Genomic DNA, 19582 nt, shown 5'->3' on the forward strand with positions numbered 1-19582 from the left:
GTGGAACTTGAAAGGAAATAAAGGGGGGGAAAGAAAAGAGGTGAATTACGGTAAAGAGATGTTGTAGTGTTCAAGGAGGGTGAGTCACTAATATCCAAAAAGTATCCTACCCGTCCCTAAGCTTACATTACAAGCCAAAACAAGCCCTAATGTGATCAAAACCAAACGAGCCGAGGATGAAAACATAGAAAATAAGGGCAAGCCTATGGTAGTTGCATGTGTAGATGTGAAGTTCTTTGTGAGTGTGAGTGTTGTTCTTCTCTTTCGTCTTCGTCCCCGTTTTATGGTATATATGTTGTTGGGACATTCGTTGGTCTTTGTGAGGGCATAAGGATGAAAATTGAGCAAATGAAGTGACCGCCTAAATTAGCGTTTGTGTGCATCATAATATACTTGATAAGGTAATGTCATGCATTGAAGCTTCATTGTTAGTTATAGCGTTCTTGTGTATGCTGTTTTAAAAGAGAACATTGGGGTGATCTTTGGAAGAAAAACATGCATGCCGGTAGTTGATTAAAACCAATGTAGACATTGTTATTCTATGATGTCTAGGTGGTAGATTGAGTCGTTGTTTTGTGTGGCTTGCTTGAGGACAAGCAAATACTTTAAGTTGGGGGTGTTGATGTGGCGTGATTTTATGCCAATCGATGCTTTTTGGCTATAAGTTTTACTTGTTTTTAAGCAAGTGTTTGTGTGATTTTACGTGCTTTTTAGCGGATTTCGGGTATTAAGTGGTTTGATGGCAAAAGTTGAAGAAGTGGAGAAAATAACTAAGTCGAGAGCAGTTTGATGGAGGCGCTAGACGGGCCGTGAACTATACGGTCCGTCAAATGAACCGTATAACGGTCACAGTGAGCAGAGATAGACTAGCCACTCCTGCGAAACATTTATACGGACCGTAGAAGATTTGACGGTCCGTCAAAATGGATCGTAAAACGGCTGAAGAAATTCTTGACGGATGAAGAAAGCAATTTGACGGTCCGTATAACTATTTTACGGACCGTATAATGGATCGTAGACTGAACCCGACGGGCAATTGTGTCTTTTCACTTCTTACGATTCAATGACTTATAAATACCTGATTTTAGGTTTCCTGCAGGGATATTCATTACAGAATTCAGTTTTCTTTTCCCTTAGTATTAGCACTCATATTTTTGAAGTCTTTTGGGAGATTACAAACAATTAGAACTCAATTCTCTTCAATTCCATACAATCAATTGTAAGCATTATGTTTTCTATTACCGCTTATTGTTCTTCTCCTTCTATGAGTAGCTAATTTTCCTTACTAGGGTTGTGAACCCAAATTGATGGGTGTTTTGTGAATGGGTGTGATTGATATACACATAATGGATTATTTGGGTTTGTTTATTCTTCAATATTCATTCATAATTAATGGTTGCAAACATTGATTAACGCCATAAACCTTGATTAATTTGGGAAAATAATTAGGGTTGGTAAGAATAAACAACAAGAACTCAAAGCTTTAAACTTTGTTTAATAAATTCACTTAGGAATACGAAGAATTTACTTGGCATGTGTAATCATTCTTCATAGTTACTTTCTTATATTTGGGAAAATCAAAGAAAGAAATAATCTTTATCTGTTGGGAAATAGTAGAGATTCATATAGGGATTAAGTGCATTCATAAAATGATCCATTAGAAGTATATCAAGAGCTATGCCCATGATCATACACTTTATCTAACGGGGACACAACCTTAGTTGCTAATACCATGTAACCTACGAGCATATCGAGGCAATCCGGTTCTGTCTACAAAAGTTACGGCCCTTTTTCGACGTAGAACTTTTTAAGAACAAACCTTTTTATGCAACATTTGAAAACCAATTATTCCAAAGACATAAGGGCCATTATTCCATTACATTACGATGTCAAAGATAAAATTCAAATAAGAATCGTAGGCATACTCGGATCGCAAGAGTAGAATTTCCTCGAGGCTCGTGTCATAGCCTATTTACAACTAAGGCATGCCAAAAGAAGGAAGGGTTAAGCTTTACATACCTCGTCCGCTCTCAAGGCTAATCCAATCCTAAGTCTCGGACTCTCCAAGATCTACACAACATCATTAAATACCAACGTTAACTATAGGCATTTAGGAGTTCATTTCCAAACTAACGCTTAATTCTACGGAAATTTGGGCGAGCATTTCCCAATAAATACAACAACCCCGAGAATTCAACTCGGCCAAATTCATCAACAACAACACCAACAACCAAACTAGCAACATCAATAATCAATTCAAAACGCATTCTAACATTAAATACTCTTTTCTACATAATTCAACTACATTCCATTATATTCAATTCAACGACTTACATTCAAACCAACATCAACGCTCATACATTCAAATACTAGTCCGAACCCATACCAACAATATTCAAGGACATTTTAAACAATTCACACAATATTTCAAACATCCCAAACAACACACCATTCCACTCGAAACTGCCCCAAACCCGAGAACAACACAACTATATTCCTTTCTCCCAAATTCATGAATTACACCAACAATTCACACATTAACAATGTCATTTCCTCAAATGTAAAAATTACATAAGAATCACATTAAGGTGCCAAACGTCCCACATCCATTACAACTTCAACTCAAGTCATTAAACTTTCATTCTCAACATAGAATCCACAACAACAACAACCAAAACACTAAGAAAAAATTAATTCATTCCTTGCCATACATGAGAGGCTATATTCGGCCGACACACCCACATACAAATTTCATGGTCTTCATTCATTTCAACACACTTCAACAACCAAACATGCTAAATAGAACTAGTTCATCCCTCCTACACAACATACATCTACACCGCCTCAAGCCATGTACACGGCTCCATTTCAACATGCAATTTTTCATGAATTCCATCCATTTTTACATACTACTACATGCATAAACCATCTATAACATATAAAAACAACATTAAACCTTACCTTTTCTCTTCAACTTTACAACTTAGCTAGGGTTTTGAATGATGAAAACGAGAGGTCTATTGATTCCAACAACACTCCCACGTTAACAAGGACCCTTCAATTAGTGGGTTTGCTAGAAAGAAATATTTTTTTTATGGCTATTTTTGGTCTTCAAATTTTTGCAACCATGGCCGAATGGCCTTCTCTTTGCTTCTCCAAGCTTCTTGATTTTTTTTTCTAAGTGTTGAGATGAGAAAGATGACTACTTAGTCATCTTTTGGTTACATATAATCACCATCCATGTGGCCCTTGGCCCACACCATGGTGGCCGGCCACATGCCCTTTTTTTCTCTTTTTTTTTCCTTTTTCATGAAGATAATTACTTTCCAAAAAATAACTTTTGACCCCAAATTTCCTTAATATTCCATGCCACAAAATCATAAGCACTTATGTCTTAAAAACAAAATCGTAGTTAAAAGTCTCGACTTTGTATCCCGAATTAGTCTTGTCCCTAACTTATCGTAGTTAACCCGGATTGTCCCGATGTACAAAATACGGGATATAACACAAATGACATTATGCGGAACTCAAAATGGTCATATCTTGTTCTAAAGGCTGTCTTAGGGATATCTTTCTCCCTAACTCTCACTTGATGATACTCGGATCTCAAATCTATGATACCCGGATCTCAAATCTATCTTTGAAAATCATTTGGCGCCTTGTAATTGGTCAAATAAGTCATCAATCCTCGGAAGAGGATATTTGTTCTTAATCGTCACCTTATTCAGTTACCGATAGTCAATGCACATTCGCAAGGAGCCATCTTTCTTTCGACAAACAATACGGTGCTCCCCGCGCGGAGATGAACTAGGCCTAATAAAGCCTTTCTCAAGCAAGTCTTTCAATTGCTCCTTCAACTCTTTCAATTCTGCGGGAGCCATTCTATAAGGTGGAATAGATATAGGCTTGGTGTCTGGTAACACATCAATAGCAAAATCAATCTCCGGCTCGGGAGGGAGGCTTGGAAGCTCTTCCGGGAATACATCCAAAAATTCATTCACCACGGGGACTGACTGAAGAGTTGGCGGTTCAGCTTCTACATCTTGAACCGGAACTAGATGATAAATGCAACCTTTTGTGATCATTTTCCTTGCCTTAAGATAGGAAATAAACCTACCTTTCGGTGACGCAGTATTTCCTTTCCATACTAAAACTGGTTCTCCCGGAAATTGAAAACGAACCATTTTCATTTTACAATCAACATTGGCATAGCAAGAAGCCAACCAATCCATACCCATAATAACATCAAATTCCACCATTTTTAACTCATGTAAGTCAACCATAGTATGATGATCACAAATCACAACTACACAATTTCTATACACTTGGCTGGCTATTACCGATTCACCAACGGGTGTAGACAGCTCAAAAGGTTTGATCGACTCTGGTTTGACTCTAAACCGACCCGCAATATACGGAGTAACATATGACAATGTGGAGCCCGAAACTATCAAAGCATACACATCATGAGAAAATACCGATAATATACCCGTGACAACATCAAGAGCAGACTCAAGATCTTAGCGTCCAGCCAAAGCATAAATACGGTGCTGCGGACCGCTAGAACTAGGGACTCTCCCTCTGCTTCTACCATGGCCAACCGGCGCATGTGAACCTGGCCCCATAGGGCGTATGGATGATGAAGATCTGGCTATCGACCACGAAAGGCGGGTCTACCTCTACCACCAACTAAGGGGCAATCACGCATAATATGGCACAGTCGGTCGACCACATGAATAGAAAACCTCTGAACCCAATTGGCAATGACCCCAATGTAACTTCCTACACTGGGAACATCGTGGCACAGGTGGTCTCGCCTAACCCGAATCACCCCTGAACTCAGATCCCAAAAAGCTCTGACTCGGCTAGGAATGAGTAGATCTAGCAAATCTCCGGCCTGAAAACCGTGGAGGTGCACTAGTCATAGAATGGCCTGAATGCCTAGAAAACTGCTATCTGTGCCCACCTCTAAACTCACTCATCGGACCCGAGGATCTAGCCCTTTTCTTATACCCTCTATCATGCTCACGGTCACTTCTTTGTTGTTGTAGGTTTTCTTCTAAATTCTGAGCATGGGCCTGAATGCGTGAAATATCCATGTTGTCCTAAAGGGACGCAGTCAAGCACCTATCCATCAAATGTGGCCCTAGGCCTTTCACAAACCGGTGCACTCGGTCACCCATATCCGCTACCATGGCCGAACCATACCTAGCCAAAGAATTGAAGTGGAGACTATACTCTAAAGCACTCATGCTTCCTTGCCTTAAATTCAAGAACTTATCGGCTCTAGCTCGCCGAACCTCTGGAGGCAAACAATGTCGGAGGAAGGCATCTACAAATTCTTGCCATACCGGGGGAGGTGCATCGGTTCCCCGTGAAGCCATCTAAACCGTGTACCAATGAACCACAACATCCCTCAATCTATAGGATGCTACTCCACTGATTCGGTGTCCGAAGCATGTATCAACCGAAGTGTCCTCAACATTCCATCAATAAAATTCTGAGGGTCCTCATCCGGCTTTGATTCAAAGAATTTCGGAGGGTTCAAGTTAATAAAATCATGGGCCCTTGCACTAACAGCCCTATCACCTTGCCCTGTACTATGCCGCTGAGTCTGGGCAGCAACCAATTGAGTAAGCAAATGAACGGCCTCTTTTACATCTTGGCCTGAAGCATCCGGTGGAGCAACTGGAGGTGCTGGAGCTGGGGCTAAGGCTCCCTCATGCTCCTCGGAAATAGGCACTGAATGAGAGGATTGAGATTGATCCGCATTCTGGGACTCACTTTCCTCTACAACTGTTGGCGGTGCTTTTTCAGCTCGCTTTTCTGCCACTGTCTTGCCCTTTTGGGCTGCCGTAGCCTTTCTCTTTACGAGCATCTCTCGAAATACGAACACGCGGTTAAGAGAAGGAAGTTCTTATATCATAGCTCTATCGCACGATCTTATGAAGAAAGAAGGTCATTCATTCCTAAAATGCCCGCGCCTCTTGTTTATAAGTGTGGCGCGTAACACACCCATAACCAAGACTATACTGGACACGGCTCGTAGACACACCCTAGGACAGAACTGCTCTGATACCATTTTTGTCACGACCCAATCGGAGGGCCACGACGGGCACCCGGTGCTAACCCACCCGGGCATCTCTTATCATACTTTCACATTTACATCTAGGCGAGCCCCATAGCAAAATCATACTTTACATCCATTATTCATACTAATTCCATTGGGCAACAATACATATATTTCATCATCAATAACAATGCCCATATAGATATACATAAGTCGACGAGGCTAGCAAAATGATATCCAAAAGATAGGTCGACAAGGCCAAATACATCTAACCATATACACATGTCTACGAGCCTCTAAGGAGAGTATGTCATATCATATAGGCGGGACAGGACCCCGCCATGCCCATAAATATGTAAACAAAAGAATAAATACCAAAATCTGTAGCTCCGAATGAAATGGAGCTCCGCTATGTAGTCCCTGAGTAATAAAGCTATGGATCGAGCACATGTCTCCACCGGCCACTACCCGTTAGCATGACACAGCGTCCACAAACAAAAGGACGTCAGTACGAAGAATGTACTGAGTATGTGAAGAATGATCAACATCATTATAGAACCATAATAAGCAACATAGTAAATAGCATAAGTAGGGACTTTCCATTTCTAATGCGTGATTGTGTACATACATCCGTATCCGTATATGTATTCATATCCGTACTCATTTACATTTCATATCCATTTTCGTATTCATAGCATATTCGTATTTATATTCATATTCATATCGTATACATATCCATATCATGTACATAGCATACCCGACCATGAAGGTTCGGTGTTTCACATACCCGGCCATGGTAAGGCTCGGTGAGTATACATACCTGGCCCTACCAGAGCTCAGGGTTATCCGTACCCAACTGCAGTGGTGCGCGCGCTATATATATGTATTCTACCCGGCCATATAAGCTCGGGGTTTCACAATAGTCATACATAGACATATATACATAAAAGCTCATAAGCATCTTTAGCATCATTAATATCGTCGTCCATTACATCTATCCTTAGAGGATTACTCATCATATAAGGAATTTAGTACAATCGTAACATATCGAGAATCATGAGCTTAGTAGCTTTTGAAGATAGCATCATTTGGAGGACATCATAGGCTCATAGAAGATTAGATATTTGGCCAAGGAACCATGCCTTATGAAAGAAGGGTTAGCCTTACATACCTTTTCGTTCAACTATTCTATCGCTTGAACGTTCTCCTTCAATGCTCACGTTTCTACCTTCATTAGAGTTATACTAAAATTAGAAAATCGATAGCTTAGCATACATGACTAAAGCTAGAGAAAATTGGACAGCATCTCCTTTATTTATATGACTTCCTCCATATCATATATCAACTCCCAAACACATCAATAATAACATTCACAACATCATAACAATAGTCTTTATTCACCTACATTATCCTTACTTCTCAATTCACTTCCAATCATCCATATCTATGGTCATAGCACACGATTACATTCATTCATATACAATGTCTATCCCATGTTATTAACATCATTTATAACATAATCATAATCACAACACATCAAGAATCATGACTCAATCCAAGCTTTTACTCAAAAATGACACTATTCCCACATTCATGACCATTTTCTATATTCTTCTACAATCCAAGTGTTTCAACTTCTCAATACCTTAAACAACATGGAAATATCATAAAACTTACCTTAGATGGTATAGGAATGACCCTTGGGAGGAAACACTTCACATGAGCAAAACCCTAGTTTCACCTTCACTTGGGTTCCTTGTCTTGGATGAACTTTAACGGGTTTCTTACACTTGATTCACTTGGTTTGATGAAGTTGATCACTAATATCTCTTGAATTCTTGTGGGAGAAGTGTGGAGAAGTTTTCTAGAGAGTTCTAGAGAGAAGGGGTGTGAAGGGGAAATGAAATGAAATAACTTGGACCCCTTATTAATAATACTTAAATCTGTCCCGCTCCAAATCTACGGACCAACATACGGTCTGTATAAATTATACTGACCGTATGACTGGCTATAGATTTTTTCCAGTGAGGCTGGCCATCTGGGCTGATTATACGGCCAAACGTACGGCCAGTATGTTGGGCCGTATAATGCTCAGTTCTTCCGAACTCATTCTCGTCGACTCATTTGATCTCCAATCCTTATGGAACCTTCTTGACACTTGTTTATCACCTCATTATCAATATAAGGGATGTTATAACTCTTCTCCAAAGCATCATTAACTTGTTACTCGTAAATACTTTCCGATACATATCGTATGACTTGCCTTCTCTTGGCAAACTTTCTCCTCTTACCTCGAATGTCTTTGAAATCTTAATTAGGATCATCAAATGTCATTCCTTACTTATTGAAATACCATATACTTCGTGCTCTTCGTTAGTCTATTCGCTGTGCATAAACGAAAAAAATTTCGAGGTGTAACAAGTACGATGGGTAATAGTATGAGCAGTGCTCGGTGGTTAGCCCCGGGTACCCGCCAGGGCCCCTAGTCGGGTCGTGATAGCAAAACCCTAACAACAACACCCAAGCAAATCTTGAATTCTGCTAACCCTAGTGAGCCTTCTAACACATGAACACTTCAATTCTTGCTATTTTATCTTTGTTTTCTCTTGGGTTGGAGTGGAATATTTTTGGAGAAGGGTTTGGATCTCTCAAGAGTTTTGGAAATGTGGGAAATGAAATAAAAGAACAAGGGTCATCTATTTATACAAAAAATAAAAAGCTATCCAATGGACTTATACGAACCACTTATACGGTCCGTATAATATTATACGGTCCGTATAAGTGGACCATATAATCCCACCATGAAAATACCCCTCTCTGGAAGGGTTTATATGGACCGTATAAAGTTATACGGACCATATAAGTGGTCGTATAACCGACTGTTTTTCGAGAGTCACTCTCGTTGATTCGTTTGACTTCCAATCCTTGTGGAACCTTCTTGGCACTTATAAAACACTTCATTAACCATAAAATAGGCCCTATAGCAGCCCCTCAAGACATTACTAAATACGTATCAAATCAACTATCACGAAAACCTCTTTAAACAAGTCTTGCATTTCACTTCCTTCAACGAACTTAGTCTCATATATTCATATAAATTTGAAATCTTATGGCGAGCACTTTAAGCTATCTAATACTTCCCTTAATCTCGTAAGGATTTCATATTCACCTTAAGCTCACGTTAGCCTACTCACCAGGCAACGATCCGAAATTTCCGAGATGTAACAAAAATAACCGTATCAAGTGAATTATATCGATCTCAATCGTGCCACACATGAACACATATCACAATATCAATATTGATTCAAATCCTTTCCTCTATCCATGATAATGTCAAGATAAGTGAGAGACAATGTCACGACCCAATCGGAGGGCCATAACGGGCACCAGGTGCTACCCCACCCGGGCACCTCTTAACGTGCATACACATTTACATCTAGGTGAGCCACATAGCTAAATCATGCTTTCTATCCATCAATCATACTATTTCCATTGGGCAACAATACATTTATATCACCATCAACAATTATGCCCACAACAATGTACATAAGCCAACGAGGCTAACAAAATGATATCCAAAATATAAGCCGACAAGGCCAAATACATCTAACCATATACACATGTCTACGAGCCTCTAAGGAGAGTATGTCATATCATATAGGCGGGACAGGACCCCGCCGTGCCCATAAGTATGTACACAAAAGAATAGATACCAAAAGTTGTAGCTCCGAATGAAATGGAGCTCCGCTACGTAGCCCCTGAGTAATAAAGCTATGGATCAAGTCTGTCTCCCTGGCCACCTGCGGGCATGACGCAGCGTCCACAAACAAAAGGACGTCAGTACGAAGAATGTACTGAGTATGTAAAGTATGATCAACATCATTATAGAAGCATAATAAATAACATAAGAAATAGCATAAGATGGGAGGTAGAAGAACCATCGTCATAAACACTTACTTGCTTTTCATAGGGACATTCCATTTCTAATGGGTGATTATGTACATACATCCATATCCATATTCGTATTCGTATCCGTACTCATTTACATTTTGATACCCATATTCATATTTATAATCGTATTCATATTCATTTACATATTCATATTCATAGCATACCCGACCATGAAGGATCGGTGTTTCACATACCCGGCCATAACAAGGCTCGGTGATTATACATACCTGGCCCTACCAAGGCTCAGGGTAATCCGTACCCAACTGCAGTGGTGCGGGCACAATACATATCATACCCAGCCATATAAGCTCGAAGTTACATAATAGTCATACATAAACATATATACATAAGAGCTCATAAGCATCTTTGACATCATTACTATCATCGTTTTATTACATCTATCCTTAGAGGATCACTCATCATATAAGGAATTTCATAGAATCGTAACACAACGAGAATCGTGCGCTTTAGCAGCTTTAGAGATAGAATCATTTGGAGGACATCATAGGCTCATGAAAGAATAGATATATGGCCAAAGAACCATGCCTTATCGAAAGAAGGGTTAGCCTTACATACCTTTTGTTCGACTATTCTATCGCTTGAACGTTCTCCTTCAATGCTCACGTTTCTACCTTTATTAGAGTTATGCTAACATTAGAAAATCGATAGCTTAGCATACTTGACTAAAGCTAGAGAAAATTGGGCAGCATCTCCTTTATTTATACAACTTCCTCCATATCATATAGAAACTCTCAAACATCAATAATAACATTCACAACATCATAACAATAGTCTTTATTCACCTACATTATCCATATTTCCCAATTCACTTCAAATCATCCATATCCATGGTCATAGCACACTATTACGTTCACTCATATACAATGTCTATCCCATGTTACAGATGTCATTTATAACATAATCATAATCACAACATATCAAGATTCATGACTCAATCCAAGCTACTACTCACAAATATCACTATTCTCACATTCATGACCCATTTTCTATCTCCTTCTACAATCCAAGTCTTTCAACCTCTCAATACCTCAAACAATATGGAAATACCATAAAACTTACCTTAGATAGTGTAGGAATGGACCTTGGGTGGAAACACTTCACTTGAGCAAAACCCTTGTTCCACCTCCACTTGGATTTCTTGTCTTGGATGAGCTTTGATGAGTTTCTTACACTTGATTCTCTTGGTTTGATGAAGTTGATCATTAATATCTCTTGAATTCTTGTAGGAGAGGTGTGGAGAAATGTTCTAGAGAGTTCTAGAGAGAAGGGGAGTGAAGAGGAAATGAAATGAAATGAACTTGATCCCCTATTAATAATTCTCAATCTGTCCCGACCAGATTCTACAGACCAACATACGGTCCGTATAATTTATCCTGACCGTATGTCGGGCCGTAGGTATGGTCCAGTGAGGCTGAAAATCTGGGCTGAATATACGGCCTAACATACGGCCAGTATATTTTATACGGCCAGTATGTTGGGCCGTATAATGCCCAGTTTCTCCGAACTCGTTCTCGTCAACTCGTTTGATCTCCAATCCTTATGGAACCTTCTAAACACTTGTTTAGCACCTCATTAACAATCTAAGGGCTGTTATAACTCTTCTCCAAAACATCATTAAGTCATCATTTACTTGTTACTTGCAAATCTCTCCCGATACATAACGTATACCTTGCCTTCCTTAGAAAACTTTCTTCTCTTACCTCGAAGGTCTTTGAAATCTCAATTAGGGTCATCAAATACTATTTCTTACTTATTGAAATATTGAATACTTCGTGTCCTTCGTTAGTCTATTAACTGTGCATCAATGGAGAATTTTTCAAGGTGTAACAGACAACCGTATCATAATCATGATATGACAACTAAGCACAAGTCTAATATCACGCACATGGCAACAAGCCAATAAATCGCAAAGAGGCAACAAGCCCACAAATCAGTCAACAATACCAAACCTAAGTAATCCATCCCAACTCCATACCCGAAGGCATAACGTGCTTTCTCCGACAATAACTAACTCTACATATGCTTCGCTAACCGATGTCTAACCAGAAGGTAAGTCGTAACCTACCTGGCTGTCGAGCTTGAGCCACAAACAATCAAACATTTGTCTTGCCTTTCCGGAGAACCTGCAAGTACTCAAAGTCTATCCATTATCGAATTCTAAGTTAGAAATAAGGAACAACGATTCCCATATTGCTATACTATCGTTCGAATTGAAAACAACTATGAAAATGGGGGAAATGGGCCCAGAAGGGTAAAACGGGTATTTCAAAGATGGAATGGGTAACCCAACGTTCTAGAAGTTCACTTCTACTCCTCAATTGCTAAATTAACTCAGGAATAGATCAATTTCATCATTCAAGTCAAAACCCCAAATTTGGGTATAAACCCTAACTTTCAATCTTTCAATTCATCAACTATAATGGAAGATTCAAGCCTATTGGTCGCTAATTCATGAAATTTCATGCTTAGATTAGTCAAATCTATCAAAAAATCTCATATTGAAAGACTAAATATCAAGTAATGAAGTAAGTGTCAAAACCCATCCTCTTCCTTAAGTTCTATAGATTTTCTATCATGGATTCATGCGTAAGAAAGGTAAATGAAAGAAATCAAGGTTAGAGAACTTACCCTCAACAGAAATTTGCTTAGAACCTCTTCAATTTGCCTTAAGGACACTTAGGAACAATAAATGTGGGAATAAGAAATGAAGGGTTTTACTTAGCATTAAATAGGGTTCTGTTCCACGTCACCCTCCGCTGCGGTAGAGGGTCCACTATAGCAGAACTGCTCCCATGGCTCACCAATCGCCATAGCGAGTTCGCTCCAGCAGACGTCCGCTAGAGCGGATTACATCAAATCCACTCAACCGCCACAGCGGACCAGGCCTCGCCGAGATGGGTCTGCTACAGCGTATAAGGGCCGTCACAGCGGGCCTCAGACACCAGTGAAATGCTGGTTTTTCACTACCTCATTCCTAAAACTCGACAACCACCCGAGACCTCTCGGATACAAACCAAACATGCAACCATACATAAAAATACGCTATGGACTCACTCGTGGTCTCAAAATTCCAAATGGAGGTTTATTTGACCAGGTTTACACCTAATGGCCAAAGATCAACTTTCCATCCAATAACCCAAAACGCTTCCAAGTGCCTCGAGAACTGAACTGAATATCCCAACAAGTCATAATCGACCATCCAGACCTCTCGAGATTGACGATTTTTAAAAAAAGGTAGATTTACCTAAAAGTCAACTATCGGTCAATTATTTTTCACTTTAAGGCTCTATTTCACATAAGTCATCATAAAACTCACTCGACTAACTCGGGAATCATGCCACCCATCCTCGTGGGTCAAAATCATACCAATAGGGCTCAGGGAATGGTCAGCGAGGGTAAACTGGTCAAAAGCACTATAACGACCAGACGGGTCATTACAGAAGTCTAACAAGCATAAATTCTATGTTAAAATACGAATCTAAGGATACTCAAGAAACCGTAAAAGGATTCAGGTCCAAAAGTCAACCCCAAAACCCAAATCCAAACCTCGATGGACAAAAAGCTCAAAAGGGTTGTCTATCGTGAAATTAAACTCAACATGATTAAATTAGTAATCTATATGTCATACGAACCCAACAACACCCATATTGCTATACTTAAATTGAAACCCGAAAACGAACCCAAAAATAGCCAACCCCAACCCTAAAGGCAAAACTAGAAATTGAATGTAAATTCATGTTACCCATAGTCTAGATAGTCCATAGCCTAAGTTTCGTGAGAATCTAATCACAAATTTAGCCTTCAATTCCATTATTTAGTCAAAAGCTACATTTATGGAAAAACCCTTATTTCCTATGTAAAATCATGGATTGGAAAGGAATTTAAAGGATGAAATCATGGATTTAAGTTTAGATAATCACAATCTAAAGAATCATGGAATTGTACGCCCAAATGAACCTCCAATTTCTTAAATTAAACTAAACCCCAAGTCCGTGAAAAACCCTTAATCTAACCACCTAGAATCATGGATGGAATGGATAAATAATGAAAAGAAACATGAAATAGTACTTGAAAGATGATTAAGAACTTACCCCAAAGAAGAATATTGGAAACCGTTTTAAATTTGCCTATTACCGAGCTTCCTAAGTCTCAAAATTGGGTATGATTGAATGAGGTTTGAATTGGGGAAAAGAGAATAAAAAGGGTTCTTATTAAGCGATCCTCGCGAGTGCGGCCCATTTCTCGTACCTGTTAGGTCACTTCTGCGAGAAAGGGCTTGCAGGTGCGAACCTTCACTTACGCACTCAAGTCTGCAAGTGCGGAGGGAGAGTTGCAGGAGCGGTCCCACGCCTGTAGAAAATCAACCCAATTTCACTAAGTCATGCGGGCACTTACCTTTCCCACCTCGGTAGGCAAACCCTTAACCCAACATTCACAAATGATAGAAATAGCGGAAGAAAGAAAAATAACGTAAGTCTCACAGATATAATATAAATAAGTGCGGAAGTAAGTGAAATCCACCCCAGTATCTGGTTTGGTCATACAAGAGTATCTAAACTAAAATACTACAAGTCTAAATAATACATAAGTCCCAAATGATTTCTTGAAATAGAAATAAGACATGATAAATAAGAAGAGTCTTCGGGCAGTGAATGTCCACATGCCCACCCTGAATAGACTCGGCGTAACATCGATAATCAGCCACGAGGGGTTAGAAGCAGATCCAACCTGGTACTCTCTATTCATAAAAGAATGCAGCAAGCGTAGGTCAGTACAAACAACAAGTACTGGTAGGTATCATAGGCCGACTAAGACTAGCTAACGTATATAAAGACAACAAAGCAAGATAAACACGTAAAACAACAAGGTACAAGTCACACGAATCAATAACCACAGTACAAGTCATCACCTATGTTATAGCATCTAACCCCAACTGTGCCAAGTCTCAGTATAACCAATTTGAACCAGTATATCATAATTATATCACAACCATACCACAGAAAACCAAGAGGTACAATCTAATGCATATGCACCGTACACATGTACTCCGACAATGGAACATCACATCTCAGCAGCACAACCCATGGGGGACTCGCGAAGTCCATGTACCAGTCACTCCACACACAGCCCAGAGATGACTCCATATCCAACCAATACGCCACATATCAGTCATTCCGCACACATCCGAGAGATGACTCGATATACAATAAGTCTCAGAATAGTACTGGTCACTCCGCACACAGCCTAAAGATAACTCGTATCAAATGTGTCTTAATGCTTCTGTATTTCCTTCTCACTTTCCATCCTCAATACCATAATAAGGCAATATCAATGTATCATCGAAATGAGTATGAATGCAGTGTAATATTAAATAAACAATTCAATCCCAAACAGTACCACACAAGTAATATCAATAATAAGGCTACACAATAAGCCACAATGAAATCACAACTCTCATCTCAATATCAAATCAAAATAAGGTACCGCAATATCATAATCATGATATATCACTAATCACCAATACCAATATCCAATGTCTCAATGTGGCAACGAGCTAATAAGTAAATAGAACAAGATAAGTCAACAACACAACGGGGTGGCTAGCCCCCAAATCATTCAACAAGGCCCAACCTAAAGCAATATCCAACACAACTTCATACCCGAAGGTTTACATACATTCTCCGATAATATCATCTAAGCATACGCTTCGCTAATCAACGTCTCACCATAAGGTAAACCGTAACCTACCTGGAAAGCAGAACAGCAAAGTCTCCAATAGTCAAACCTTAGTCTTGCCCTCCCGTCGTGTCTCGTGATAATGGAAGTCTAATCATATCCCAATTATGAAATTAGAATCAAGAAGAATCATCATTCAACGCTTACTTCTATCAAAGACCCAAATATCAATCTATAGAATGGGGTTTATGAACTAAAAAGAAAAAATTAGGAATCTATAGGTCTCAACATGAAATTAATGTTCTGGGTGATCAATTCCCATCAATTATAAGTTAGAAGAACTAACAAATCACTTAAATTCGGATTCTAGGCAAAACCCAAAATTTGGGTATGAACCCTAACTTCCAATTTCATAAATCAGCCACTAATTAGGAAGGAATCATGCAATAATAGTTTCTAATCATTAGTTCCATGCTTAATAAAGCTAACCCAATCAATAATTCAAGAATTTATAGTCTATAACAAAGACCACATAAAACCCCCTTTTAATCCTCAAGTTCTTAATGAAACTAGGATGATTTAGAGATTCTTATGATGATTAATGGAATGTGGAATAGCAATGAAGATGGAAGGACTTACCACTATGATGCTTCCCCAAGGAATGCCTTGAAATGCTCCCAATAGCTCTATTTTCGGAGTGGTAATGAATAAAAGACTTAGGGGTTTTAACACACATTTAATGAACCTAACTGCTAGTCACCCGCTAATGCGGTCCAATTACCGCTCCTGCGGTGCCACTTCTGTGGTCACCAGACCGCTTCTGTGATCCTGCCCAAAATACACTTAGATGCTGCAGCGGCAAGGCCACCGCTACCGCGGTCCTGGTGTCGCTAAAGCGGTACACCAGAAACCAGAAAATTGCACAAGTTCACTAACTCAACCCGAAATCCCGACTATCACCCGAGACCATCAGCTCACAAACCACATACGTAGGCATACATAAAAGCGCGCTACATACGCACTCATGGCCTCATAAGTCCCAACGGAGGTCTCATTGACCAAGTCAACCCCCGATACCTCAAAACTAACTTTCCAACCCAAGTCCCAAAATGCACCCGAGCGCATTGAGAACCGAATCTAATATACACAGGAGTTCTAAAAGATCATCCGGACCTCTCGGAATCGACGGATTCCCGAAAAAGGTCCGTTTACAAAAACGTCAATTTTGAGTCAACTATTTTTCTCTTTGAGCCCAAATGTCCCACAAAGTCACCCAAACCAAATCCAAAAACCTCGGGAAGCATGCCAACGGTCCCCTTGGGTCAAATGTGAGCTAACAAGCTCCGGAAAGGGTCAGAAGCATCGAAAAGGCTATAACGACCAAACGGGTCGTTAGATCTTCACAGGTGCAGACCAGCCCTGCCTCGACCAACCTCGCGCCTGCGGGCCATCTTGCACAAAAGTGAAGCCACAGGTGCGACTAGAATCTTGCAGGTGCGGCTTCACTGGACACCAGCTGAGACATACCCAACCTCAAGCTTCCATGCTTCAAATCTACCCTCGAAACTCATTTGAAACCCTATAGACACAAGCCAAATATGCAAATGTAACATAAAACACGCTACGAACTCGCTTGCGCACTCGAAATTCCTAAAAGAGGTTGTCTTGACCCAGGGTTGACCACAGTTAACTCCTAAACAACCACCCATCCCTGTAAGTCATAAAGACAGAAAAGAGATTACGGGAAGGGTATTTTGGGTAAAATGAGGTACACAAAGGAATTCAGGGGACAGGAACTACAATAAACACATTTTTCATACAAACACAGTAACATCTGTACGAGATATTTCAGAGTGTGCTCTCAGAAAGACAAATCATCAACATCAATAACCATCATTTTTGAAATTTCATCGTACCTAGATGTTTTTATAGTTTTTTTTTTTTTTTTTTTTTTTTTTTTTTTTGGTAAGATCTTCTATAAGATGATTCACCTCTTCCTCTTCCTCTTCCTCTTCCTCTTCCTCCTCTCTTTTTTCCACGTACCGTAACCATCTTATCAACACATACAAACAAGTAAAAACCATCACTAAAATAAATCAATTTACTCCTAACATATACAAATACAAAACAATACATATTCAGGTTCTCTGTCAGATGTTTCAAACATTTATAAATGATGTTTAAACAACTTGAGACAAATTTGCTAAAAAAGAAAAACTTGACATATTTCAACAAATTCGTCCAAACTTCTCTGAGATGTTTAATTAGGCGTTTGACCATGAAAACCAAATATTTGTTACTTTATTTGGAAGTTTGAAGTTCGAGTTGATGTTGGAGTTGTGACTGGTTATATTTTTTGCAAAGAATATTTGATTGTTTGAATGTACTGAAAATGAAAAAAGTGAAAAAAATGAAGAAAAAAAAAAAGTGAAAACAGGGTTTTAGGTGTTTTCCAAATTCCAAAATACAACTTCATTTGGAATTTTCATGGCCAAACGTTGATTTTCAAATAAAGTGAAAAACTTATTGGACAAAAAAAATCTCATATCCATAATAAAACATCCTTATGGACATTTGAAACATCTAACCATAATACCATTAATAGTAAATACATCACGACCCCCCGCAACTACACCCGAAATACCAATGAGACACCTTATATTTTCGGGGTTCCTAATATTGCCTTGAATCCATTTTAAATGGAATTAATACTACCTTTTTACCCACGGGGTTAAGTGAGTGATACACACTCTCTTTAAGAGAGTGGAAGCTCTGAAAATAAAATTAAAAGATTTTTTTGCATGACATTTTTTATTAAATTGATTTTTTAACTTTTTTTTTAAAAAAAATCCTTTTTTCCTTTTCTGTTTTGCTTTGTCTTCTTCTTTCTTTATCATCTGTATCCAATTTTTTGTCCTTTTGTCTTCATTTCTTCTTTCCCACGTCTGATTCTTTTGTTTTCCTTTTTTGGTTTTTTACTTTCTCTTCTTCACTATTATCCTCCACTGACACCAACTTTCATTATGCCTTCATGGGTGAAGGTTCTTAAACATTTTTTCTCTCTTTTATAGTCAATTTTGATGGAGCAAATTAGTAGGGGAAGAAATGGGTTTGTTGAAGACAATGGCTATGGTTGAGAGTGTAGAAGAGTTTGATCAGAGCAGGCCTGAGAAATTTTCCGATGAGCACAACTCCGGCGATCACTTTTGTCAGTGAGGTAGGGCAGATTTTTAAAAAGAAAAAAAAAGAACGAAAAACAAAGAAAGTAGAGAACGAGGAGCATTTTTCGGTGAAGATCAGATCTAGCGACGAGCAGATCGACGAGCTGTGCAACATTTTATTAAAAAAAAAAAGTAGAGAAAGATGAAACAAGACATAGAAGAAAAATAATAAAATGAGAAAAGTAAAGAAAAGGGAATTAAAAAAAATTAAAAATATATAACACGTGGCGTGCATGTATTGGCACGTGTTTAACACTTTAAAAAAAAAAACTGGGAATAGCCAAAAAAAGGTCGTATTTAGGGGAATACTAGGACCCCGCAAACTTAAGGTGTCTCACTAGTTCAGGTGTCCTGATGTATTTACTCTAGCATTAACCAAACCCATAAAATGATAAAATCTATCTATATATAAAAGCAGAGGCAAATGCACCTCATTAAGCCAAGTGGAAGCCTAATAATAAGCCAAGTGCCAGCCTAATTAAATTACAGATTTATTTATTCTTAAAAAAAAAATCAAAGCAGTTGCTACCTTACGGTTATTTTTATCTTCTTTACGGTTCCCTCCTTTTCTTCATTCTCGATTGCTATTTTTGGTATTTCTTCATTCTTTGTGAATCATGAGTATACTTCAGTTCGTCCTCAA

Source organism: Lycium ferocissimum, unplaced genomic scaffold, assembly GCF_029784015.1.
Source record: "Lycium ferocissimum isolate CSIRO_LF1 unplaced genomic scaffold, AGI_CSIRO_Lferr_CH_V1 ctg4299, whole genome shotgun sequence".
Classification (NCBI taxonomy): Eukaryota; Viridiplantae; Streptophyta; class Magnoliopsida; order Solanales; family Solanaceae; genus Lycium; species Lycium ferocissimum.